Raw genomic sequence first — 27836 nt, 5'->3', positions numbered from 1 at the left:
TGCCCCTAAAGACACAAAATATGTCTCTAAAGTAGAAATAAGAATAAGATACCTAGAAAAATCTCTAAGTATTTAGAACTAAAATAACATACTTCTAAATAATGTGCAGTGAAAGAGTAAATCACAAAGGAACCCAGAGGGTATTTTCAACTAAATGACAATGAAAATATCATGAATAAAAATTTGTGGGATGCAGTTAAAGCTATGATTCAAGGGAAGTGTGTAGCATTATAATACTTATATAGGAAAAGAAGAATTAGTTAAACGTAATAATCTAACCTCAGGTCTTAGGCATCTGGAAAAAGAAGATCAAATTAAAACCAAAGAAGGAAAAAAAATAGTAAAATTAAAAGTTAAAGTTAATTATGCTAAAAACAGATAATTAACAAATCCAAAAGTTGGTATTTTGAAAAGACTAATACATTTAATGGACCTCAGTAAAACCAATCAAGAAAAAAATATTAGAAACACAAGTTACCAATATCAGGAATGACAGAGGAACTATGACTACAAATGAAACAGAGATTTAAAGAACAAGGAAGGAATGTGATGAACATTTGTTGGAAAATGTTTGACAGCTCATATGACATAAATATGTTGAAAACTCAATTTACCAAAATTAACATAAAAAGTAAAATAATGTAAATAACTCTATATCTCTTAAAGAATGAAATTTATAATTACAAACCTCCTCTCTGAGGACACTCCAAGCCAAGATGGACTGTCTGGTGAATTCTATCAAAATTTTATGGATAAATGAATTTATACAAGCTATTTAAGAAAAGACAGGAAGAGGAAATACTTTACTTTCCTGCTCATTTAATGAGGTCAGCAATACCCTGATAATAAAACTCAACAAAAATATTTCAAGAAGAGACCAATGTCCTTCAGAATATAGACTTCAGTAAGTTCTATGAACAAAATGTTATTGAGTCAAATCCAGGATTACATAAAATGATCATACATTACAACCAAATGGGGATTTATCCCAGGAATGCAAGATGGGTTTAGCACTTAAAAGATCAATTTAATCCACCAAATCATCAGAAAATAAAGAATGAGTGTACAATCATTTCAATATGTGCAGGAAGAAATGCTTTTGACAAAATTCAACGCGTATTCATTATAAAGAACACTTAAACTTGGGTCAGACAAAACTCCCTTAGTCTGAAAAGGCATCTACAAGAAGCTTAAAGTTAATGTCATACTTAGTGCTAAAACATTGAACACTTGGCTTCTGAGATCAGGAACAACGCAAAGATGTCTGTTCTCACTTTCTATGTCATGTTGTGCAGGTAGCCCAAAGTAATACAACAGCAAAAAGAATGACATAAAAGGCATAAAGATTGGAAAAGGTGAAGTAAAATACTGTACTCATAGACAAAATGACAATTTACATAAAAATCCACTGGACCTTGTAGAAAAAACTACTAGGAGTAGTAAGTCAGTTTGAATGATCGTAGGATACAGAGTCAATATGTAAAAAAATCAATTGTAGTTTTGCACACTGACAGCAAACAATGAAATGAGAAATGTGAAATTTTAAATGCAGTTCGTAATAGCAAAAAAAGCACAATAATTAAGCATAAGCTTTAAAAGGATGTGAAAGCTCTGCAATGAAAAGCATAAAATATGAAAAAACAAGACTAAGTAGAGAGTTATCATGTTCATGGATTGGAAGATTCAACATTATTAGCTTTTTTATTTGCCTTCAATGAACTATGAAGTCAATGCAATCTTAATCAAAATCCCAACAGGACTTTTTGTTTTTGTCTTCTTTGTTTGTTGCTGGTTTGTTTGTTTGAAGAATTTACTAGTTCATTCTAAAATATGAATGGAAATACAAAGGATCTAAAGTAGCTAAAAACACTCATAAAAAGGGATAACACAGTTGGACGACTTCCATTACCCGATTACAAGAGTACAGTGTTCGAGGTAGTATGGAATTTGTATAGAGATAATGCAACCGATTAATGAAATAAACAGGTCAGAAATAGATTGATGTGATCAAATGATTTTCGCTAAAGTGCCAAAACTACTCATTTGGGGAAGGAATTATTTTTTTAAATAGATTGTGCTGAAATAATTGCATAAGAATATGAAAGAATGCATCTCAACCCCTACCTTAAACCATGCACAAAAATTTATTTTTTTAAGATTTAATTTTATTTTTTTTAATTTTTTTTTCAGTGTTTATTTATTTTTGGGACAGAGAGAGACAGAGCATGAACAGGGGAGGGGCAGAGAGAGAGGGAGACACAGAATCGGAAACAGGCTCCAGGCTCCGAGCCATCAGCCCAGAGCCTGAGGCGGGGCTTGAACTCACGGACCGCGAGATCCTGACCTGGCTGAAGTCGGACGCTTAACCGACTGCGCCACCCAGGAGCCCCATTAAGATTTTATTTTTAAGTAATTTCTACACCCAATGAGGGGCTCGAACCCACAACCCCAAGATCAAGAGTCGCACGCTCCACCGACTGAGCCAGCCAAACACCCCCTGTGCATAAAAATTAATTCAAGATCATCATATAAGGACGAAATATAAGGACCAAAACTATAAAGATTTTCACACTTGATGTTGGCAACTATTTCTTAGAGAGGACCCAGAAAGCACTAACCATGAAAAAAAAATGACTACAATTCATCAAAACAAAAATACCTATTTATCAAAAGAGACAGTTAAGAAAATAGACAAGCCACAGACTGAGTGAAAAGATTCCTTACACACAAAATCTCATAAAAGTCTTCTCTCCAAAGTATATTGTAAAAACTCCCACAACTCAAGCAAACACAGTTAATGGGCAAACAACTCAAATAGACACTTCAAAAAAGGGAGACATATAAATGGCCAACAAACACATAAAAATATGCCTACGCCACTAATCACAAAGGTAATGCAGATTAAAGCCACAGTAAGATCACAAAAAAGTTAAAACCCAGAAGACGAATAACATCAAATGTTGGTAAAGATTTGGGACAAATGGCATCCCACTTTCCGGTGGGACTGTAAGATGGGACAGACTTTGAAGAACTGTTGAGCAGTTTGTTCTAAGGTTAAACACACCTCCTCCATGACCCAGAAATCCACCCTTTAATATTATCCCAAGAGAAATGAATACATTCGGCCACAAAAGGCTTTTACAGAAATGTTTGTAACAGCTTCATTCATAAGGTGTAAAACTTGGAAACAACCTAAATGCCCAATGAGAAAGTGATAAAAAAAATAGCAGTATATTAATTTACTACAATTCTACTCAGAGTAAAACAAAAAAAAAAAAGTGCGAACCAAACTACTTTTAAACTTAGCAACAGGGATGAAATTCAAAAGCATTACGTTGAATGCAAGAAGTCAGAAGCAGAAAACACACGTTGCATGACTGCATTTAAATGAAGTTCAAGGATAGGCAAAACTAATCTCCAGGTAGAAATATACTGGTAAGAGAGAGTGGTTAGGGATTGACCCTTTCTTTGTGACATAAAGAACTTCTTGTTTTTCATACTTATGCACATTAATAACTAAATGGAATATATACCAAATACCTATTTTTGTAATTCTCAATATCTCAAGAAAGTTGAGATACTGCTGAATTGTTGTTTTTAATGCCAATTTTAATCTTGCAACTCTGTTAATGCTTTATAACATACATATTCTTTAAAATAAGTAGAAAACCCACTGAGGAGTTTTAAATAAGACTTTTACGAAATATTACCTTAAGTGTTTTTCTTATATGCAAAATGCACATAATTAAAGACAATTAAGTACATGTTCATGAATGGGTTGAGGTGATATAGGTATATAAGGGTATAGGTATATATACTACAGATCTCTTTAAAATGGAGTGTATCCTTAAAATTTAGGAGCGAATCAAGAATTTCTCTGGACAACAGGTAAATAATGTATAATGGACAAGATAAAATATCACACTGTGATTTGCAGATGATTAACAACACTAAAGGTTAAAAAAAAGGTGATGTGGAGTACAGAAATTATATTTAAAATGGCACCAGTTGCCCTAAAATGAAAATTAATTAAGTTGGACAAGTCATAACACTGAATAACAGTATACAAGAAATTGAACACTGACCATTTTTTTTTTTTTTTGGAAACTTGGGCTGGATAAAAAACTCTAATATTCTTGTCTCCAGGATCTTGATCAATAAGATACTATCTAAATCATTAAGTGAAACATTTGAAATGTGAGGGTTTAATTACTATTTCTTGGGAAGATGCCTAAAAATTAACAGAGATTAGGAGGCTCTTAGTAAGGCCTTCCCTAGAATAGGTAAGTGGAAAGGCAGTTATCTTTCTAGAAATACATGTGATTTCCATTTCTCTTTTATTATGCTAAACACAATAAAGCCTTTAACAAATGTGCCATTAAGTCTTTGGCTGATCTAAGTGTACCTCTATCTATTTTCTTGGTTCCTTTGAGAAACCGTGCAAAATCTTCATCTTATGTTAATTTTCAATTTAATCGGTCAATGCCAAAAGAAAATCTTTTACTCTAATTATAAAAGACAGTTGCTGTAAACATTTGACGTGATGAATACCTTTCCTGATCTTGGGCAGGCTATAATTGATTAAGCACAAATATGAGGAAAAACCCGAGTGGAGTGCTTAATCAGCAGTGACCCACAATTAAAACAGGTGATATTTGCTGGGTTTAAGAATAAAAGCAATGTGACTCCAATTAGCTGTCAAATCATCTGGAAAAACAGCTGTTACATAAATAGAAAATCACTTGGCCTTCCTGCTCACTTTTTCAATGTTGTCTTTATTGTTAAGTCATTTAAAAAGATAGTCCCTTTATTCACATACCATTAAAAAACAGGAGAGACTAATTTGCAGTGTTGGAAGTCATGAGCGTAATTCACTTTGGTGGGGATGGGGAAAGGGTGGGAGAGGGAAATGTTAAAAAAGGGCACAGGGTTGGGGCGCCTGGGTGGCTCAGTCAGTTGAACAACCGACTTCGGCTCAGGTCATGATCTCACAGTCAGTGGGTTCGAGCCCCGCGTCGGGCTCTGTGCTGACAGCTCAGAGCCTGGAGCCTGCTTGGGCTTCTGTGTCTCCCTCTCTCTCTGCCCCTCCCCTGCTCATCTGCCTCTCTCAGAAATAAATAAACATTTAAAAAAGTAAAAAAAAAAAAGGGCACAGGGTTGTGGGGATCTACTGGGGTGCTAGTAACACTCTGTTTCTTAACTGGGTCCAGTTTTATGGATGTGCTCACGTCGTGTAAATTCATCCAGCTCTGCACTTACAAGCTGCACATCTTTTCTGAATGTTATACCTCAGTACATTTACACAAAAATATAGATTCCTTCCATAAATATATGGAGTCACTTCAGGACTGGATCAGAATTGAAAGGATGTATGCTAGTGTCTATTACAAATAACCATTGTCTTGAAAGCTTTCCTCATCGGTGCTTCTAATCTCCAAGAACACATGCCAAAATATTGAAAATTTTTATGAAATAAGACTCTACACAAAACAGAGGTGCAACATTAGATTTTGATTATAATCAGATTTCAAATTTAAATGCTACTTACCAAAATGGTGTATTTTCCTTCAATTTTGTATCAGATTGCTCATTAGAGTTGCTAAGAAAGACGGTGCTGGTCTTACAAACCTGGAGAAGAAGTACAAATAGAAAAATTGCTATACTATGTTTATTTCATAACTGTATGTATTAACTATACTAACATGTATGTATCTGCATAACTATGAACGGATAAGTCATTCATGTAAGCATTCATATAACAAACAACTGGGGCGCCTGGGTGGCTCGGTTGGTTAAGCGGCCGACTTCAGCTCAGGTCATGATCTCACGGTCTGTGAGTTCAAGCCCCACATCAGGCTCTGTGCTGACAGCTCAGAACCTGGAGCCTGTTTCAGATTCTGTGTCTCCCTCTCTCTCTGACCCTCCCCCGTTCATGCTCTGTCTCTCTCTGTCTCAAAAATAAATAAACGTTAAAAAAAAATGAAAACAAACAATTGCCGAGAATCTTTGCATGTACCAGGTGGCATGGGGTGAAAGCAGGTACATAAAGACGTATAAAAATGTGCCAAATTTGTGAGGACCACGAAAGAGGAACAGATCACATGTTACAGGACACAGGAGGCAGAAGAGGTTATTTCCAAGAAGGAGACTGAGTAAAGCTTTGTGGAGGAGGTAGGTCTTAAGCCAGCCTAAAGAAAGAGTCTAATTTCTTTTAAATGTTTATTTATTTGTTTTGAAAGAGACGGAGTGTAAGGGGGGGAAGGGCAAAGAGAGAGGGAGAGAGAGGATCCCAAGTATGCTCCACACTGCCAGATCAGAGCCTGATATGGACTCGATCTCAGCAACCACAAGACCAGCTGAAATCAGAGTCAGATGCCCAACCGACAGAGCCACCCAGGTGCCCTGAAAGAGTCTGATTTCTTAAAGATGATGGGCAGGAGTTGGAATGAGAAGAATGGATGGGGAGGGCAATCCGGGACAAAATGACCAACTATGGAGTTTCAACGTAATGGAAAAGGGGGCATGGGGAGCTGAATGCGTTTCAGTTTCACTGGAGAACATTTCCAGAAGATTTGGAATCAGTGTGAAACTCTGGGGCTAGCGGTTGTCACTTGCAAGGAGCCAGGCACTAGAGAAACTCAGGGGTTGGGCTGTGAATAAGAAACAGGACAGCCCAGCCCTCGTGAAGCTCTCAGCCCATCAGGACAAGCCAATACAAAAGACTATTAACATACGTGTGAGCAACAGAGGTTTCCTTGGGAAATCTCTAGCTGAGGAACCAGTGAGGTCCAAAAGTCAGAGTTAAAAAATGACAAGTCTCAAGAGAAGTGATCATAAAGCAATGATCACCCAGCGAGAGAGAGCATAAAGAGGGAGCGACAGGGACAGACTCAGTCACATGTACCAGAAAGGAAAAGGTGAGTGAGGGAGCAAGCAGAGAGGAAGCAGGAGGTTCTCAAGAGCCAGCCTGGCATCAGGAAAGATGACAGAGAAGAATTTTACGGAGGAGGTTATGCTCAAGAGCAGGACGCTTTGAAGTTGAATCAGGGCGGACACTAAAAAGTGGTTTATTTCTTTTGCTTATTCACTTGGTGAGGTGCAAGGTATTCATGGTTGATGTTGAAAATTCCGGGTCGATGAAAGCTGACCTAATATTTGGCCATTGCATATAAACGTCAGCACCAAATTTTACAGCCAGTGTCTGTATTTGTGCCTGAGCCATGCCAGTTGTTACATATTTTGCAGATCACCTTGAAGGAGGGCCCAATGTACTCTGGTAGGTAGTTATTTCCACAAAATGCCACTCTTATTTCTTAGCGCATCAAGGGTCTCTGCAAATGATTAAATTCAGTAGATAGGGGGCCCTGCAGGTAATTTTTCCTCCCCCAGCAAGGTGACTCGTCGCCACCACTTGGCTATGTGTGGACATGGAATGCTGGAGACAGTTGCTGAGTGATGAATTCATGCTTATTGAGTGTGTTAGTACTAAGTGCTTCGTGAGTATTAGCTCATTTAATCTCCATAACAACCTTAGAAGGCAAGCACAATTTTCATCTGAATATTACAGATGAGGTAACTGAACCTGAGAAAATTTAAGGAATTTGCCAAAGGTCAGTCTTCACAAAGCCAGAGCTGATCACGGCTTTTTCTCCTGGTCGGAGTGGGAACTACTGTTCACCAATTCTCTTGGTTTCTACACAATTCTCCAATTAAGATTCAAGCCCCGTACTACGGGTGACCTCATGGGGCATGCCAGAGCATCCTGAGCTGGGGCAAGTAGGAAGTGGATTCCTGTTACTTTACCTTATCGTCTCCAACTTCATGAAAAATTGGGAGTTTTTATGTTGCGGAACGTACAGATACATGGATTACGCTTTACCACTCAACTACCTGATACTCTGTTTCTTCAGAGGTCTCAATGAGAGCCTGGGGGCACGGGGGGGGGGGGGAGGTGGTACATAGCGTCATGGCAGAAGATCAGGGTGAGGACAAGCCAAGTCCTAAGATTAGGTTGAGGGATTCATCGGTTATCGATGACCCTAAAGACTGTAGTTAAAGGAGAATGGCGACACAGACCCATATTTGCTTTCTGGAGTCAAGCCCTTGGGTTTTACAAATCAGCACAAGTAGTTTGGCCCTGGAGCATCTCTGTCTGCTTTTCACTTGACTGTTGGAAATGGTTGGGGGAGGAAGCCGTTAGTTCCACTGCATTTGGGAGAAGCTATGGGCCGCTGGGTTTGGATTTCCAATTGAAGAAACTTAGATGTGTTTCCACGTGGAAATGTGTGGGCCTAATTCTATAGCTGTGCTAATCAAATACGCTTTTCTAGTTATCTTATTGGCTTTGTACATGGTTTCTGCTGGCCCAAGAATCTAGTCATATTATCAAATATCACTTCTATAAGAAAATTCCATGGTGCCCATTTATTTATTCATTCAAGAAATATTTATTGCACATCAGCTATATCCCTGGCACCGTATTAGACAGATACTATTTATCCAACAGTCATCAAAAACAAACATGGTGGCCGGCCTAAATAAACTTCTAAATGAGCATGTTACCAAGACACTTTTAGGGTTTTTTTTTATTAATGTTTATTTATTTTTGAGAGACAGAGAGAGAGAGAGAGAGAGAGAGAGAGAGAGAGAGAGAGAGAGAGAGAGTGAACTGGGAAGGGGTAGAGACAAGGAGACAGAAGCCAAAGCAGGCTCTGGGCTCTGAGTTGTCAGCACAGATCCTGATGTGGGGCTCGAACCCACGAACCACGAGATCATGACATGAGCTGAAGTCTGATGCCTACTGGACTGAGCCACCCAGGTGCCCCGCAAAAACACTTTTAAATACAATTAGTATTCTAGCTGACAACTGACTATTTGTCTCTAGACCTGACCTTCTGTTACTCAAGAACAATTGTACAGAGAGTGATGGGTAGCAAAGAAGGAAATGAACTCATGCGCATGTGGCGCATGTTGTCAGGCACTGGGAGATGCTGTGCACTCGTGATGTGCTTCATCCCCACCACAGGCCTGTGAGGTAGGTGATGCTTTCCCGGATGTGAAGCCCGATTTCGTTGAATCTGAGGCACATTCTTTCTCTAGTAGACCATGATGCCTCTTGTCTGCACTTCTGTACCTAACTCGTTGTGTCCCTGAGTAGCACTGTGGATAACCTCTGTTACTTTCCTTTTTCGTAGAGAGGCCTTTGTTATGCCCAAAGGGTAACACTGGCTCTTGTAGTCAGTGGCCAGCATAATCAGAGAGAGATACTGGCCAACTATGTTTTAAGGAGATTTTACTGTTTGCGGTTGGTATGACTTCTACAAAATACAAATACCTATGTTTTTAATATTGATGATAGTACCACTGATTTTTTCAGCATGTTATTTTTACTTATTCAAACGTCATAATAAAACATTATCATTCAGAGGCCTGTCAATATTGAGATAAACACAATAGGTTTTGGTTGTAATTGTTTAACCTTGATCAATTGATAGTATCTGTCCTTCAATGCTTATGATTATACAATTTTAGAGAACATATTTTTTTATTTACTTATATAGTCACAGCACTTATTATCACTGGTGAAGTATAGTTCCCTTTCCTGAAAAGCAGCCTCTCTATCAAAGGGATCTTGAACATTATGCAATGATTCAGGACTTAACCTTTCTGTGATTCACAGGTCAGCATCAATCACTTAAAAAATATGCATTCCTGAAGTCATCAATTGTAAATATGTAGTTTCAGTGAGTTTTCATTCTCTTGAAATTATAGGATTCTTGTTAAGTATAATTCTATGCCAAAAGACAACCCAAGAGAGCATCTACAAAATAAATAACTCAGTAGTGGAGTAGTTGGTGTGACTGTTCAGTCCATCCGAATTATGAATTAGACTGACATACACCTGATCACAGTAGAGTTAATCATGAGGGTGTTAGAAACTTCTAGATTGACCGTGACTTGGGTGACTTAGCTATAGGTTAGAGCTAACAGACTCAATTTCTTGAAAATTACAGAAGATAGAAATAGCATGTTAATTTATGGGGAGTAATTACTTAAGGGTGCTACTGAGGTTAGCCACGTAATCAAGATTATGGTTTCCAAATATCAAGTGAATTAAAATAATCATTTACTATTAACTTTACTCTTGCAAAAACTATTTCCAGCTTTCAGCAATTTTATATGCCTTGCAAATATTTAGAAAATGATCAAAATCTCTGGATTTAAAAAAGTAGATATATCACATATAACTTAGAGCAATACGTATTCTGTGCAGGTTTATAAACAGTGGTAAGCAAACTGATTATTTTAAGTGGCACTAAACTTATGAATTTTTATGCTTATTGACACATTTTTTGACATTCTGAGGTTTCTCCAATCAAGTCTCCTTAAATATATATTTGGGAGGATTCTGATAAGAATCATAATACAAAAAGAAGAGTAAAGCAGATTTCTAAAGCTCTACCAACCTAGGGACATGTATCATATCTGAAGATCACAGGAAAAAAAGTGTCTATGATGAAAATAGACAGAGTGGAAAGAAATGGTTATTTCTGTCAGTGCTAAAAAGCTTAGAGAGTCACTGATTAAGGTCACTGCCAATTTTATCAATGAGGAAAGTGCTTTAGCAAGGCTTCAACCCCTTATTTTTACCATCTTCTGTGTAAGCATGTGGATGATGTTACTGTCAGGGTGTCCAAGATCAAACACAAAGGGCATTCAGGGTCAACTAAACTAGAATTTTCATCAGAACATCTAGACTGTCTAAAACCTACTCCAAATAATGCATTTTATGTCTTCTTGACCCCTTGTCTCCTTCAAAGCCATCATCATCAAGAACAACAAAAAAAGAGAGAAGGGGAAGAAGAAGGAAGGAAAAAGAACCAATAACTACATTAACATTTGTCCTTGGCTTCCCTGGAAATAAAGAAAATCTATAATGCTCAAGACAAATCTTTCCTTTAAACATTTATCAATGGAATAACTACTGACAACAGTAAGTAAGATCTAAATCCCGGGCTCCAAGCTGATATCCAAACACATTGCTAATCAACAGCCAACACAGCCTACTTTATAGCTCAGGTGAAATTTATTAAATCATTTTCCCATCTGTAAGCTCCACATAAGTATGAAAGATGTGTGTAAATCGACTGTGGTAGTACCTGAATAATGTAATTGGAAGTTACAATAGGACAAAAAATAGTAATTTCACATTAGAACACACTTTAAATTACTGTGTACAGATGGTTGGACATGTTCAGACTAGTAGATGTCTTCAGAGCCCTAATTGAGTCATAGAATCAACTCGCTGTAGAACAATGGAGAACAATAAATGGAAGATGTAGCCCAATACTTTGGCATTGATAATTCGAAATCTCGGGAAAAAAACGATACCTTCTGAAAAACACCGACCTAAATGAGTCAGAGCAACTTAAGCACAGAGAGCTACAGGTCAAGAATCTCCAGATGTCCCATCTGGAACGTAAGGCTCTAGAATCTCAGCCTTCAACCCCATAAAGGCGGCTTAGCCACCATCTTGAGTCATTCTTGATACATGTTCATCCTACCAGACCTCCCTTAATTTTATCTGATCCTGATCGATACCTTGGCCGATTTGGCCATAGACTCTATTGCCGTTAACTTCAATTGTTCCCTGCACTGGTTCCCCAGTTTGTGGCCTAATAAGGGCCTGATGACAAGATGTTTTTTTCAAGGTCAGACATATCTCTGTGGCTTACGAAGATACAGCTTTCTCTCTTTTTTCTCTCTCTCTCTCTCTCTTTTTTTTTTTTTTTTTTTTGGTAGCCTGGGGTTTTCAGCTTCATAGTCATTAGCACCCAAGAGAACAAGGGTGAAAACGTAATCTCTGTCTGGGAAAGCCTCAAACTCTTATCAGCTCATTATCAGTGAGCTGGTGTTGGGGCCCTAAAGCTCAAAGCATGCCCTATGGACTTCTGTAGAACTTCAAAGTTCAGTTGATGGACAGAAAACTCATCTTTGACTCCTACAGTTGAATAATATGCAATTTCATACAGACTAATGGATACTCACTAGTATTTGCTGAGTTGCTAGAAGGTACTACTCATAAACTAATATTAGCATGTTACCAGAATTAACTGAAAACTGTAAATTAGTATTCCACAGAGACATCTGACTTCAACTCGATGCTTGGGAGCCCTGCAATGTTCCTGCTGTTCATTTTCACATGAAAATTGTTAGAATTCCTGAAATCTGGGAAGGGGCATGACGTTAGTGCTACTGTTTTGAATTGGTCTTGATTGCAGACAAATATGTGTGAGTTAACGTGTTTGTAACATTACTATTTGATTTTATATTTGTTCATCATTTGCTTTGTTGCTTAATTGCTGTGTTGGTAATATGTTAACTGCTATTTTGTCCCTAACATAACAAATATGTTAACAGTTATTTTGTCACTATTTTTTATAGTAATAAAAAATCTATACATTTTTTTTTTAAATTATGGGGACTTTTTCCTCTGAAAAGTAGGAATGGGTTGAGATATATAAATCCTTAAGTGAACCACGGTCAAAGGTTTGAGAAGCACTGTCTCATGAAAGGATCGAAGTCAGGACAGAAAAATTTTTATGAGCAGGGACTTAAAATAACAATTCTTGTTTGTGACCAGCTACTTGTAGGTGCCTGGATCCAGGAGAAAACCCCGGCGGGGGGGGGGGGGGGGGCGGTGGGCGGGGCTAGGTACCTGAGGAACAATGTCAAGGGCAGGCAGCCTTGCCCTGGGTCAGCCTTGTTTGTACATCACAGAGAGCTATAATTTGTTTCAATTTTGCCTTCTTATCCAGGTATCATGAGAACCATTAGCATTTTCCCCATAATTTGTTTTTGCCTAACGTTACTAGAAATTCATTTTCTACTTGGAATGTAAATTATGTTTCCTATTTGTCCTCCAACCAATGTAGCATTTCTTTATGCTTTTTATGCATGATATTTACGGTGTCTGTGACATTTTTATTTAGTAGTCAGTATTAATAAATCTTCATGAAAGTAACAGAGTCATTGTGATTTTGTTAAAAATGCATTGCTTACAGTTCTTTGAGGAAGTATGAATGTTCAGCTAAAAAGATAAAGCATCAAACAAAGGAATAAACACTGTCATAGAAGAAATTTAGTTCCATCTTTGCATTGGTGAAATTAATATTTTTAGCTGAATGGTTAATTTTTTCTGACCTCCATTCTTTTCAGCTTCTGAAAATACAGAACCAGGGTTAAAGTAGTATTTAAAAAAAAAGCCAAATAGGCAATAATGTATCTAAATCAGCCCATAAATACAGTTGTATGGTTTTCCATAAAAATGCCAAAAACATACCAACATTTTTCATGACATATTTCTGAAACACATTATTCACGCAAACATTCTTCCTGATATCCGAGCTAAATTTCTTTTGTGTGTGATTGTACTTATTTCTACTGATCACTTACTTGAAAGGGACCTGGGATAGTCTTTACTTCTCATGAAACATACTATTTTAAAAATAAATTAAATTATTTGGGTTTCTTTTCATATTTCTTATGTTTTATTCCTCTGGAAACAGGTCTATTGCTCCAAACTGGATATGGTAATTCAGTCATCAAAATAATCAGGTAGCAATAATAAAAAAATATATATATATGTATATATATATATATATATATATAATGCAGTTATATATGTAATATAATATAATGAAGCAAAAATTCAAAAAAACCCCACATCTTTTTAATTCCATTTTAATTGAGAAAACATGTAAAAAAGTTATGTATGATGGGTTTTTTTGCAGGGAGGGATTTCTGTTTATGAAGTTTGAAAGAAGCTCATATTGGGGTGACAAAAAGAAAACACTGATACTATTTTTTAAAAAAGATGGAAAAGGGAAATCGGAATTTTTTTTTTTTTTTGAGAGAGAAGAGAGAGCTAGTAAGGAAGGGGCAGAGGGAAAGAGAGAGAGAATCTTAAGCAGGTTTCATGTCCGGTGCAGATCATAACACGGGGCTGGATTTCATGACTGTGAGATCATGACCTGAGCAGAAATCAAGAGTTAGATGCTTGGCTGACTGAGCCACCCAGTCACCCCAAAAATATTTTTTTTAGTGCATCATCGGATAAAATAAAATGATTTACTGAAAATTTAAGTGTTTTACTGCACTTCATAAGAAATATAGTAGTATACGGAAAAATAACATTAGTTTCTGGTCTTCTATGATCCTAAGGTCTTTTACAGGTAGTTTTCCCCAGTCTAGTATTTATAGAGAAGTATATGTGTGCATATAAGGGAATTTGTGTCATTAAAGGACATTGCCCTGATCTTTTAAAAACTGAATTAAAAATCCACTTTCTCTCTAAGGAATTATTTTAAAGGACTCTGCTTAAAAAAATTTTTTTTAATGTTTATTTTTGAGAGAGAGAGAGAACGAACATGAACAGAGGAGGGGCAGAGAGAGAGGGAGACACAGAATCCAAAGCAGGCTCTAGGCTCTGAGCTGTCAGCATAGAGCCTGATGCGGGGCTTAAACACATGAACCATGAGATCATGGCCTGAGCCGAAGTCGGACGCTTAACTGACTGAGCCACCCAGGTGCCCCGAGGGGACTCTACTTTTAAACACCTTTTCAAATAACATGAAAAAGTCTTAAAAATTAACTTAAAATGTAATCCTTTTCACCCAAAACAAAGATAAATCAATATTGGAGAGATAAGCATGGATCAGAAGAGTGGGTCATGCATTCAATTTATGGGCACACTTTTCACAGAGGCTCACAGCAAGATATAAATATCACAGTGGTAAAACTGTGCAAAGTAGTCTTCATACTGTCAATGAAATTCCTGTATATTAATCAGATGTTAACAGAGAAACTCATTGAAAAGATCATTTCATTGTTTCACTTAACTGATAGGGACAGGTAGGTTTAAGGGGGAGAGAGAGAGAGAGAGAGAGAGAGAGAGAGAGAGAGAGAGAGAGAGAGGAGCAACAGAAAAGGAAATGATTCATGGTGCAAAATATATTCTTCCATTAAACCATTGTTAAATTAACCAAATAGAACTGTGATGTTAAATGCCATCAATGAATTTAGTTGTGTGGCTATATTATAAACACTTTTTGACAAATCATAGATTTAGGAATTATTAGGGGCCTGGAAGAAAGAAAAAAGAAAGAAAACCTGAATAAATAAACAGTGGCTGAAACCCTCAGCAAGTTCCAGCTCCACGTAATGAATATTTCAGGTGCATCTTGATATCCTTATATTTTTCAAAGACAAGTAGACAAGATGCATTTTACATTTGTTAAAGACTTCTGATTGGCATATACGTTGAAAGTCTGCCTCAAGATTGAAGGCAGAATGTTCCTCAAAAGCCGTAGCTATAAAATATTTATTCCGCCTTCTTTCATAGAAAAGAATGAGTTGACTCTGTGACATAAATCTCTACTAATACCAACAAAATTACACATATTCCGCTAAATGATTATTCTTAGAAGGTGAACCAGGTCTTGTTTGCTGGAGATGATCATAGTAGAATAATGTAAGTATTGTTTACAGTGTTCTTGTGAGAGATAATAATGTACTTTCAAGCATTAGAGCACGTAACATCCAACAACGTAAGGTCTGCTAAAGATTGCTCAAGAAAGACGATGCTGGATGAACTTTTTTCTGGATTGTTTACTTTCTTTTTAATTTTAAAATTACATTGTTGTCAATATCAACTGCTGCTTGTGAGAACCTTTTGTATATAAAAATGCTGTAGCTTTTACCTCTGAGTATACTTTTTATTAAGCAAGGCAAAGACTTGTGTGTCTCCAAATATTACTCAAATCTCCAAAGCCAGCTGAATAAATAAACATTGTGTGATCTGTAGCCCAAAAGTCTGCAAATGATGCTATAGGATGTAAAAAAAAAAAAAAAGAAAGAAAAAAAGAAAAAAGAAAAAGAAAAAAAAAAGCTATGATTTCTTCTAAGTATTCCTTGGAGCCAATGATCAGCAGTTTTGTTTAAGTTCTGGGACCCCTGAGCCTCCATAAAAATAACTTTGAAATATTATATTATGTGTGAAAATTTTACACACATGCACATTTATAATCAGCAGGCAGGCCCTCTGCCCTTCTTCGACCTGATAATCAACCATAGTACCTACTCAAACATGGAAAAAATAAAAGATTCAGAACTCTAAAGCACATAATCTTAGTGCCATTTAGAACCATGTGTATTTCTGAAATCCTCTATTACTGCAAATCTCTTGGTTGTATTTTCTACGGAATTGTCTGTTTCTCATTATCAAAGTCTAAAGAAATTTGACACAGTCATGTAACACTTGGCGAAGGAGTGTTCGAAAAATGCATTCCAAAGTGTTCAACTTATCTTTTCTTTCCAAAGCAGTAACTACTGTCTGACTTTCCTCCCCTGGAGAAGCCAACTGGGAGGGTGAAGGAAAAAAAAAAAAAAAATCAAACCAAAGTAAATTAAGCAATGGCCCCGTGCCTGAATCAATCACAGACATCAGCTTTTAAACAATGAATTGTAGTTAACAGGAGCGAGGGCAACATGCACAGGGAGAATTCTTACTCTGTAAAGTCACCTTTCGCTCGCAGAATGTGTACCATGCTATTCTTGGAACCAAGTTTCCCAGAATAAGTGGATATGGGCAGACTCTGAGGTTTGGAACTCCTGTAACTGTAAGGAGCGGAAAGCTACTGGCCTCAGTAAATCAGATGACGAACTCCCAGAGATGGTCTATGGTTCATGTTTTTCTTCAATATGGCCAGAACTCAGGGACTATGTGTCATCCCTTCCTCCAGAGTCAAGATGTTAGAGAAAAGCAAGACTAGGGGAAGATGAGTAAATAAATATTCGCCTTAAAGGAAGTATGTCTTATTCCAACAGGTGTTTTTTTTCCTTTCTGCTCCTGTAAGTCAGTTAAGTTATTCAGATAATACACAAATAGTGTTCAGACAATTCTAGATGCACATCTGATCAATTAAGATAGAATTCTGTGGTTGCAATTCAAGTATTTAAAAAGCATTGTAGTTAAGATACACGGCAAAGGCATGCTGGGATAATTGGTTGTCAAAGTATATTGGTACCACTGAGTAGTCTTAAAATAGCAGGAAACACAACTGAATACTGGAAAGGAAATCGCTATTTCACTTTTTCAAATAAAACGTATTGCACCTCTGAGTTCACAATGGGATATTTGTTGAGAGCCTGTAATTAACTCATAATGATGAGAACCACAGTAATAAACATTTCCTTAGCAAAACATTCACTTGTTTTCATAATTTCCTACTCCTTTACTATTTCCTTGTCAGTTCTTAGTTAGCTTGTCACTATTAATCAAGAAAAGAATGGAGAAAAGGCAAATAATTTTTCTAGAAGGGGAATATTCATTGTAATTATATAGAAAGAACTCTTCTTGATAAAAACCAGCTCATCGTTGGAGAATTAACACAGTCTAAGCACAAACGAGGGGGATTTTTGACACATTCATAACATTATTCTACTTTGAAAACCCAGAACCAACCAAATCAAAAGCCCACTCATCTCCAGATCACCGACAGCATCTGCCTCCTGGTCTATTCCCCTCCAGTCTTCCTGCAGATGGCCGTCAGACTAATCTTCCCAAATACCTTTCCGTCATGTCTCTCCTTTGCTTAAAATCCTTCTATAGCTGTTCAATACCAACAGAACAAAGTCCACATTCCTTGGCCAGGCATTAAGCCCCCTCTATAAATCTGGTTCCAATTTTCTTTTCTGGCCTCATTCCCCACTATTCCCTTATAATGTGGTGGGCCATGTGAATTCTCTGCTCCAGACAACTCAATTGCCTTTGAAAAGACTCTGTGCTTCCTTCTTTTCCTGTTATTTTGTCAAGGTGTTCACTACTCAAGGTGTTCCCTTTGTCCATTTCTTGGCTTTCCTCACTTAGTCCTCTAGTGGTGCTTTGGATCAAGGCATGCACTGTTGGCTACAGTTACCTGTTGGACTAATGCACACAGGTTCCGTGTCAGATTGCAAGCTCCATATGAGCGGGCATAGACCTTGTATGTCTTTCTATAGCCTATGTGTCTCCCGCATTCTGAGCACAGAATACCATTGCACGGTATGGAGGCACTTGATAAATAGCCACTGATACAACAGTGGTTTCTAGAATAGACAAAGTGTGGGGTGCCTGGGTGGCTCAGTCAGGTAAGCATCCAACTCTTGATTCTGACTCAGGGTATGATCTTGCAGTTCATGAGATTGAGTCCCGTGCCGGGCTCTGAGCTGAATGTGGAGCCTGCGTGGGATTCTCTCTTTCCCTCTTGCTCTGCCCCTCCCCTGCTTGTTCTCTCACTCTCTCTCAAAACAAATAAATAAATTTAAACAAAATCAAAGTGTTACCCAGCATCTGATCTGCCTTATCAGTGTCATTTGGAAACAGCCAGTTTATTGCCAAAAAACAAGATCCTCACCCCTCAAATTTTACTACAACCTCTCCCAAGGAAGAGTAAGGCAGAGAGTAAACCACAGAAATCTTCCAAAGTATTTGGGCTGACTTTGTGAACAATCTAAATCTAGTTTATTGCAATATTAAGATATATGTCCCAATTAAATAATTCTAATGAATCATGTTATAAATAATAAAAATAAATACTTAAGATATTCCAAAGTAGTTGTACATACCAAGCCATCAGAATTACTGGTGTCTGTTTCTGCTCTTGGTATGATAGGCTGGTTTGAGAAGAGGACTCTTACTACTACTGCCTAACTGGGCCCATTGTTTCCATCCATCCTTCTAAAAGCAGACAGAGCCATACTGTTCCAGTGAAAATCACATCATGCCATGCCTCTGCTTCAACCCTGCTGATGGTTTTTCCATCATGCCTGAATACCAATCCAATCCCCTCCAAGACTTAGAAGGACTGTTGATGAGATCTCAGCTTCCACTAAACCTTCCCTCCTCCTCCATCATCCACCCCACTGGCCTTCTCTCATCTCTTCCATATTTACATTTACTGCTCCTCTGACCTACACATTGTGCCCCTTGATCTTTTCCTGGAAGATCCCCATGACCATGCTCAAACATTTCTCCTCTACAGGGCCTTTCTATTCTAAATTCAGTGTTTCCCATTTCCTCACCACATTTTCTATCCCATCACTCTATTTTTCTTTACATAGCCCCTACTTGTCTGTAAAATAATCTTATTTTGTTGTTGACTTGCCTATGTCTATTGCCTTTCACTCATAGCAAATACCATTGTGTCAAAGGTCATGTCTGTTGGGTCACCATTGTATCTCCAGAAAATGACTTGGTATAGAGCGTGTGATAAATGACTTGGTATAGAGAGTGTGATCAATTATTATTTGTCAAATGAATACACTTACTTCCCTAAGGTTACACAGCTAGTAAGTAATGGAAGTAGCCAAGACCCAAGTCTATCTAACTTCATGACCAATATGGCACTTCCCTGCGCTCTGTCCAGTACTGACTGTGCCGCAAATATCTATCTACTTCATCATCCTTGTTGCTAAGAGCTAACTTGCTCTGGCGTGTACAGAGCAGAGGTCTCAGATTTAAGATAAAGACACCAGAGACAGTCAGTATGCCTGGCTGTCCAGGAAGATCAGCCTGCTCCAGACGTTCTGATAGAACTGTGACCCAGACCTCATGCCACACTAGGAAGTCATCACAGAAGTATCAGCTGGAGGGACCATCATATGCTATCAGTGGGGACACTTACACATTTTTTAGAAAAACGTTTGTGTTTATCCCCAATGTATAAGCATGGAGAATGGACAGAATGGATAAAAATGGAAACACAGACAACAATAAAGTCACAAAAGAGGTTGATTAGGAAGATGATGGTGTTGTTGACAGAGCTAGGATACTTAGAAAGGAGAGGAGGTTTGGCTGATGAAGCCAGGGAACACCCTCAGCCTTGATTTAGACTGACTTACAGGTTTTGGTATATTATTGTTGGCCATGAAAATTTGTCCACTGTCCTCATTTCCCTTGGGAAATGCATGTTCTTTAGAAGGAAGGAGAAAATTGAGGTAGGGTTAACTGTAGATTTCTTTTTTTTTTTTTTTTAATTTTTTTAACGTTTATTTATTTTTGAGACAGAGAAACACACAGCACGGACGGGGGAGGGTCAGAGAGAGAGGGAGACACAGAATCTGAAACAGGCTCCAGGTTCTGAGCTGTCAGCACAGAGCCTGATGTGGGGCTCGAACTCACGGACCGTGAGATCATGACCTGAGCCGAAGTCAGACACGTAACCGACTGAGGCACCCAGGCGCCCCTAACTGTAGATTTCTTAAGGTCTGAGACCATGTCTGTCTGCTTCTTTCTTTTTTTTTCTTTCTTCCTTCCTTCCTTCCTTTCTTTCTCTCTCGCTTTCTTTCTTTCTTTCTTTCTTTCTTTCTTTCTTTCTTTCTTTCTTTCTTTCTTTCTTTCTTTCTTTCTTTCTTTCTTTCTTCTCTTTTTCCTTCCTTCTCTGTCCATCTGTCTTCCCCCTTTTTCTTTCTTTCTCCATAGCAATTCATATGCATCTATTTATATGGGAAACCTCCCATAAATGCCAGACACATAAAGATTCTGAAAGCAAAATTTAACTAGATTCTGTATCCTCACTACTACCCATATTCCGAGGAGATTTGCAAAGCTGAAGAATGATGACCTTAAGATCAAACTGATCTGCTTCCTACACTTCCTGTAACCCCAGGCATTTGTGATTCACTTTCCTCATTTGAAAAGTGAGGCTAAACCAACCTCTGCAGGGTTCTTGTAAGAGTTACAGAAAAATAACATACTTAGGACATTTAGCAGGATGCTTGAATCATACCTGATGCTTAATAAGCGATACATCTTTAACAGTATTCATTTTTAATTTTACCCATTTTGGCTTTACGAGAATTGCTATACAAGTTTAGAGAAGTACGTGTCACCTTAACCTTGAACTAGTGATCTTATCTTTATGCAAAGCCATCTCTTAGGTGTCTAATAATATAGAATATTTTGAAAGTAAAACTATAAAGGGTCATGTTACTACTACCAAACATTTTCTAAAACACAAAGAAAGCATACAGTGTAGAGTAACATGACAAGTTAAACACATTTTATTTCAACCTACTTCCATTGGCCAGTTTATACAGACATTACTTTTTTTTTCTTCCCCAAAAAAACATTGTTATCAGTGTTCCCTCACAAAGCAAAACTGAACTCCGTGCTCCTGTGTTTATTTTCTGTTGTATTTCTCCAGGTCGGCCTGCCTATCAAAACCAAAGTCTACACTCAACGAATTACTCCAGTTGCCTGGTAAAGATGCAAAATTAAAAAGGGCAGCTCTTAACAAAATAAAAAAAAAAAAAAAACAAAGCAAAGCAAAATAAAACAACACAAAAAACCGCCTTTCTTATATTCAAATCAAATCTCTGTCCTCGCAGAAATACAATCTACCCATCTACAATGTCATTCAGAGAAGGCAACCTTTTGGAGACACACGGCCATTTTGTGATACTCAATAAAGAATGACTAACTTAAAAAATTGGTAAATATATAAAGGTACCACAGGGATTGAATCATTGGGCCCTCCCAGGCCTTAAATCACTAGAAGTGTTGAACGTGTTAGAAAGAGAATAATGAAACCCTACTTCTCAAAGACACGCAAATTATGCTTCCTTTACAGAGATTGTTTTCAAGATGTAAATGCCTATGATGTCATGATTCTGCAACAATTTATTTGCAGTTTAACAGCACTGTAAAGGCAAACATTACCATTTATTGCCAATTGGAAAGGGGAAAAAATGGGAAACTGTCTAGGGAGGGATTCTGTAGTTGGGCACATTCGCTGGTTCTTAAATTAAGCTGCCTTTCTGAACGAGTTTGTCCATACGTGTGTGGTAGCCCAATGTTCTTCTGACTAATTTGGATTGCTTGAGGCCATGGAATCATTGACTGGTTCCATTCATGAACAGCAGATGATGCATGACAAAGCTGTCATCTTAGGAGGAAGTTCGCTAGGCAGAACCGGACGACGCCAGAGGGGTTTTGATAAAACTTCCATCCAGGCTACAAATTGTAGACATTGATTTGAAATAAATTGTGACTGATGATCAGTCGATGACGATTTCCATAATCATTATGCCGTCAGTAATTTATCAAGGTAATGATATTTGTGTCCCTGATGCCACATTCATCCTGTACTGAGGGACTGAAGAACATGCTGTGATTTTTAAAAGCCCTTATTAAGAACCCACGGGTTGTGTTATACTTCCAGCCGTAAAGTAATCAGTGGGATGGCAAAAAGTGAATAAAACATTTACAAAATCCTGCTAGGTTTGTAATAAAATTTTTTTGACAAAGCCTTCTGTAGTAAGAAGACAGAGATCTTATGCTTGGAGCATTTTAATTAAATCTCCTTTATCAAGATTGTTCAGTGTAGTTTGCCAATATGCTTTGGAAAGAGATATTACAACATGCTGGGCAAAGCAATCTGCCAGAGAGCCCCCTCTTAACCTTCCTGGACCATTTTCCCCAGTGTATTTTCTCTCCTTTCAAACCGCAGTTCCTTCTTCCCAACATGACTTTTTAGCATGTGCACAGTCAACACGTACGTCCACATCCTGCATTGACTCCTGTGAGATGCAAAATTAACGAACAATATTCCCTTCCTTGGTCGGTGGTGGGGGTGGGGGGGACAACTAATGACATTAAACACTAAATGTCATAAGTATCTCTTCACCAGAAGTGAAACTGAGCTGAGAAAGTCAACAACAGTGATATAATTAACAAAATTAACAAACGTGTTTTGAGATTGCCATAATGGAATGAATTTCGATTAGGCTGCAAATGTTAGGGGATCATTTATATTTTCGTAAAGCATGGCTGAAGCACATATAACCCAATACAGCTTCAAGAATTTTACAAATAGGTCTAGTCTGGCATCTTAGAAGTGTAAGTTACTATAAAACAAAGGACTTTGATTGGAATCAGAAAATAGAGTCTTTTAGATATTTGTTTGCAAATTGCAAAACTCCACTGAGTTCATGGAGATAGGTTCCTCGAGGAGATCAGGTATATCATATCATAAAAGTCTATGAGGTCTTCATTAAATGGATTATATCCTACGAGATGAGAGGTTTTTAATTTTTTTTAAGTTTATTTATTTTGAGAGACAGAGAGAGTGGAGGAGGGGCAGAGAGAGGGAGACAGAGAATCTCAGGCAGGCTCTGTGCTGACAGCACAGCCCCAATGCAGGGCTCGAACCCATGAACGGTGAGATCATGACCTGAGCTGAAACCAAGTCGGATGCTTAACCAACTGAGCCACCTAGTCACCCTGAGATGAAAGGTTTTAATTTTAGTTCTCTGTTCATTGCCCCGGGCCTGGTCTCCTACCTACCCTGCTACTCAGATACATTTCTCTAAATGGGAGAGAAATGCGTGAGGTTCTTAGAAGCAAGTTTTCCTTCTTATTTTTCTTTGGCAACTGTTATGCGTGACTATTTTGGTACTTACGTTCATAACTTTCACTCTCCTTTATTGTATTTTTATGGTATAGTATGTTACTTTCATTACAGAGAAGAAATGATGGGCAGGAGGTCTGTATTTAAAGATCAGATAAACAATAAAGTCACTTGACATTGAACAAAGACTTGTTTTTCTAAAAGCTAAAATCTCTATAGATACAACTACAGTTGTTATCTCTAAACTTCCATTTGTTATTGAAATACTCTATCTTCACTAGTCTAAAATAATTACTATGGCTTTATGATCTCAACTTTTGATATATTGTATACTGCCTGGCTTAGCTTTCTGGCTTCACATGTTCCTCTAACAGCTAACCAGGCCATAGGAGATGCATCACTTCCAGTGGCAATGTAAGTTGGAAACTGAATAATTTTGGATGTGTGGAATGGAATGAAGGAAAAAAACTGAAAATGAGGCAATGTACTTTAAGAGCTATTTCAAAAGAAAGGTAACTTGAGCTGTGTCTTAAAAAAAAAAAAGCAAAGATGTTTTATTAGGGTAATAGGGAAATTTCTAAGAAAAAATATTTTGCCAACTGTATTTTGAATATTTTGATAGGAAAGCTTAAGCCATATCACAAAAGGAGTAACTCACCTATTAAGAAAAAAAAATTTAGGGAGGATATCTGGATTCATGCAAATAATGGTTTATATCGTAGCAACACGGTTTGAAGATTTGTAAGCATTATAACTGAAATTGTTAACATTCTCGATATAACAAGGATCACCACACCGTAGAAATCAGGATTTTTGTCAAACTTTGAAAACAAGTTTGAGAAATAAAGCATCCTATGTAGCTTTTTCAAACAAATGCCATCAAAGATATTTTAAATGTCATTTGAAAAAAGTAAATACCAAAATTTATTTCTAGACCTACTTGATACAAAAATGTATCAAGTTGCTATTAAAAACATATAAGATGATGTATTCTATGCTATTAAATTTTTATCTTGTTAATCAAGCCCTATTGACTAACAAACTACAGTTAAAGCTGTTAGAAATATATTTGTAATCCTTACTTAAACAAGGAAAGGGTAACTAAGAAATAAAACAAATGAGAATACAGACTAAGAGGTAAGTGGAAATAAATAAAAATAAAAAAAAGAAATCTTGCTATTTCCAACAATACAGATGCCCTAGAAGGTATTATGCTAGGTGAGATAAGTCAGAGAAAGACAAATACCTATGATTTCACTTACATGTGGTATCTAAAACATACAAAAAGAAACAAACAAAACAGAAACTGATTCATAAATACAGAGAACAGGGGCATCTGGGTGGTTTAGTCAGTTAGTTGTATGACTCTTGGTTTCAGCTCAAGTCATGATCTCACTGCCTGTGAGTTCCATCCCTGTGTGGGACTCCGAGCTGGCAGTGCTGAGCCTGCTCCGGATTCTCTCTCTCTCCCTCTCTCTCTGCCCTCCCCCACCTCATGCTCGCTCTCTCTCTCTCTCTCTCTCTCTCTCTCTCTCTGTCTCTAAGTAAATAAATAAACTTAAAAATAAAAATCTGTCACATTTCACTTCTGGTAGAGCAGCTATAATCCAAACCTAAGAAGGCTTAAAAATCAATCAATCAATCAATCAATCAATCAATCAATCTAGACAACAAACTGGTGGTTGCCAGAGGGGAGGTAAGCGGGGTTGGGGGGGGGGGGCGGGCAGGCACAACAGGTGAAGGGGATAAAGAGGTACAAACTTCCAGTTATGAAATAAAGAAGTCATGGGAAGGCAATAAACAGCACAGGGAATATAGTCAACAATATTGTAATAAGTTTGTATGGTGACGGATGCTAATTACCCTTACCGCAAGGATCATGTTGTAATGTATAAAAGTATGAAATAACAATGATATACACCTAAAACTAATAGGATAGTGTATGTCAATTACACTTCGATAAAAAAATAAAATTAAACAAAAATAAAGATGAAAAGAGATCACCCAGGGGAAAAAAATCAAACTAACAAACTGGGGAAGGAGGGAAAGGAGGAGGGGGAGGGAGAGGGAGAAAGATGAGGGAGAGAAGAAAGAAGCAAGAAAGGAGAAAGGGGAATGATATTGGAGAAGATACACTACATTAATGAAAGGATAAAGGAGGTGGGGGAGGGGGGAGATACTTTTAAACCCAATAGGTAGATGAGCCCAAAATAGCAGCTTTGCCTCCGGACCTGCCTTCCTCCTACAAAGGAGAAACATTTATTACAGTGTTTCCTGCAAGTTATGGCAAAACTACAGAGATTACCTTTCTGTCTATCAACAGATCATAATGCGTATTTCAGAACGTTCAAAGATAATTCAGAAGAATTCCAACAATGTCTGGGTAATGTCATACAAAAGGACCTGGGAAAAGTCAACATACATCAACTTGAAGGATGACACCATATTCCATTAGCTTGCTTTTGCTTTGACTTTTTAAGTGGCTTTTAAAAACATTTTTGAATTTTTAAACACATTAAAGAAACACTATAATGCTTTTTAGTGTGTGCGTATGTAAAGTACATTTTTTTTTCTGCAGCATAATTGAAATCTAATTAATCATTTTCTCTGGAGATTTTTTTTTTTAAGACAACTATTGTGACAACAATAGAAAAATGACTTTGTTCGTCACCACTGAAAATGTTTCAGTCGGGGCAACAATAATTTTGTGACAGCCTGTACACATTTTTATTAGTTACGTTCACACAATTTACATAAGAAATTAACTGTCCAACTGAGATGACTGGGGCCCTTACCTCTTTCTCAGGATAGGCATTGTTTCTCTACCTTTTAAAACAAGAAACTGATTTATCAGCTACTTCTATTGTATTGATTTCTTTTCCATTCATGAATTAGGGGGATAATGTTTCCCCCATTAGTTATAGACTCAAATATAGTATATTTCTCATGACGGCTCCAGTGCTGACTTAATTATCTGGAAGACCCCCTTGCTATGGCTGAAATTTGAATCCTTGTTCATACTGTTTATGAGTGAACTGTAAATTTTAGTGCCAAATGGTTATTTTCTGCTTATCCATCTGGAGCCCACAAAACAAATGGATGTGTGGGTTGTTCTATATGGGCAAGCTAGTTGACTCATAAAGGAATCTGTGGTCCTCCCCTTGAATTGTGACATCAGCTCATAGAGTCCCTAACATCAGCCTGTACCCTCTACCAACATTCCTGTATCCAGGAGGCCAGGTCTCCCTCATTATTCTAGGTCCTTCAAACTATGTTTTGAATTTGAAACCTAACCTTGGAGATTCAGGACTGACACGAATTCATCAGGTCACTCTTTTCTGCTGCAAACCTATTCTTAAGTCCTTCAATTTTTTCCTTAAACAGATTTATTCTTTTGAGCTTGACTATTTCCAATTTTTATTATTATTTGTATTATCACCAAGAATCCTATAACAAAATACCTTGTTATTCATCTCGTTAGCAATGTTGGGATTGAGTTGATGCTTCGCATATGTCATAGTTCAGTGTTAGTGAAGGCATGTAGAATAGGGTTTCGGGATTAACAATAACTGAGCTATAAACTGAGCATCCATTTATGTCCATATTGTATTCCAATAAGGTTATTCATAAAAATATTTGCTTACAAAATCATATAAAATCTCATCTATGTTGTGTCTCATTAATAGGATTTAAAAACTGATTCTGTTTCTGGTTACATTACCAACAATCTTAGAGCAAGCTTCTCCATGTCTCTGTTTCTTCATTTGTGATGTAAAAATCACTAGATGATGCATGCATCTTCTGGCTTAAACGTTCGGCCTCTATGGGCCCTGTACCGTGAGGTGTAGATTTAGGGCCTCATAAGAGGGCACTACAGACATTGGAAGATTGTATTCTTTCTTTTTTTTTTTAATTATTAAAATTTTAATTTTATTTGATGTGAGAGAGAATATGTGCGCACAAACACACATAAACACGCGCATGTGAGTGGGGGAGGGGTAGAGTTAGAGAGAGAGAGAGAGAGAGAGAGAGAGAGAGAGAGAGAATCTTAAGCAGTCTCCATGCTTAGTGCAGAGCCCAGCAGGGCTCTGTCCCACGACCCTGGGATCATGACCTGAGCCAAAATTGAGAGTCGGATGATCCACAGACTGAGCCACCCAGGTGCCCTGATTGTATTCTTTCTTAAACTTTTCTTTTTTTAAATGTTTATTTTTGACAGAGAGAGAGAGAGAGACAGAGCATGAGCAGGGGAGGGGCACAGAGAGGGGGACACAGAATCGGAAGCAGCTCCAGGCTCTGAGCTATCTGCACAGAGCCTGACGTGGGCTCAAACTCACAGGCCACGAGATCATGACCTGAGCCAAGTCTGACGCTCAACCGACCGAG

At 37.6% G+C, this 27836-nt stretch overlaps 1 protein-coding gene across 9 annotated transcripts in view; it reads right to left on the bottom strand.

Moving 5' to 3' along the window:
- TENM3 (teneurin transmembrane protein 3) overlaps positions 1-27836 on the bottom strand; it is a 1304603-nt gene that overhangs the window by 864912 nt on the left and 411855 nt on the right. For all 9 annotated transcript variants that reach the window (XM_045056763.1, XM_045056767.1, XM_023252313.2 and 6 more), the window contains one exon: positions 5549-5628. The gene's annotated coding sequence lies outside the window, so the exon portion shown is untranslated. The remainder of the gene's footprint in view (positions 1-5548; positions 5629-27836) is intronic.

Source organism: Felis catus, chromosome B1 (genome assembly GCF_018350175.1).
Source record: "Felis catus isolate Fca126 chromosome B1, F.catus_Fca126_mat1.0, whole genome shotgun sequence".
Lineage (NCBI taxonomy): Eukaryota > Metazoa > Chordata > Mammalia > Carnivora > Felidae > Felis > Felis catus.
This window is presented reverse-complemented; position numbering and strand designations above follow the sequence as displayed.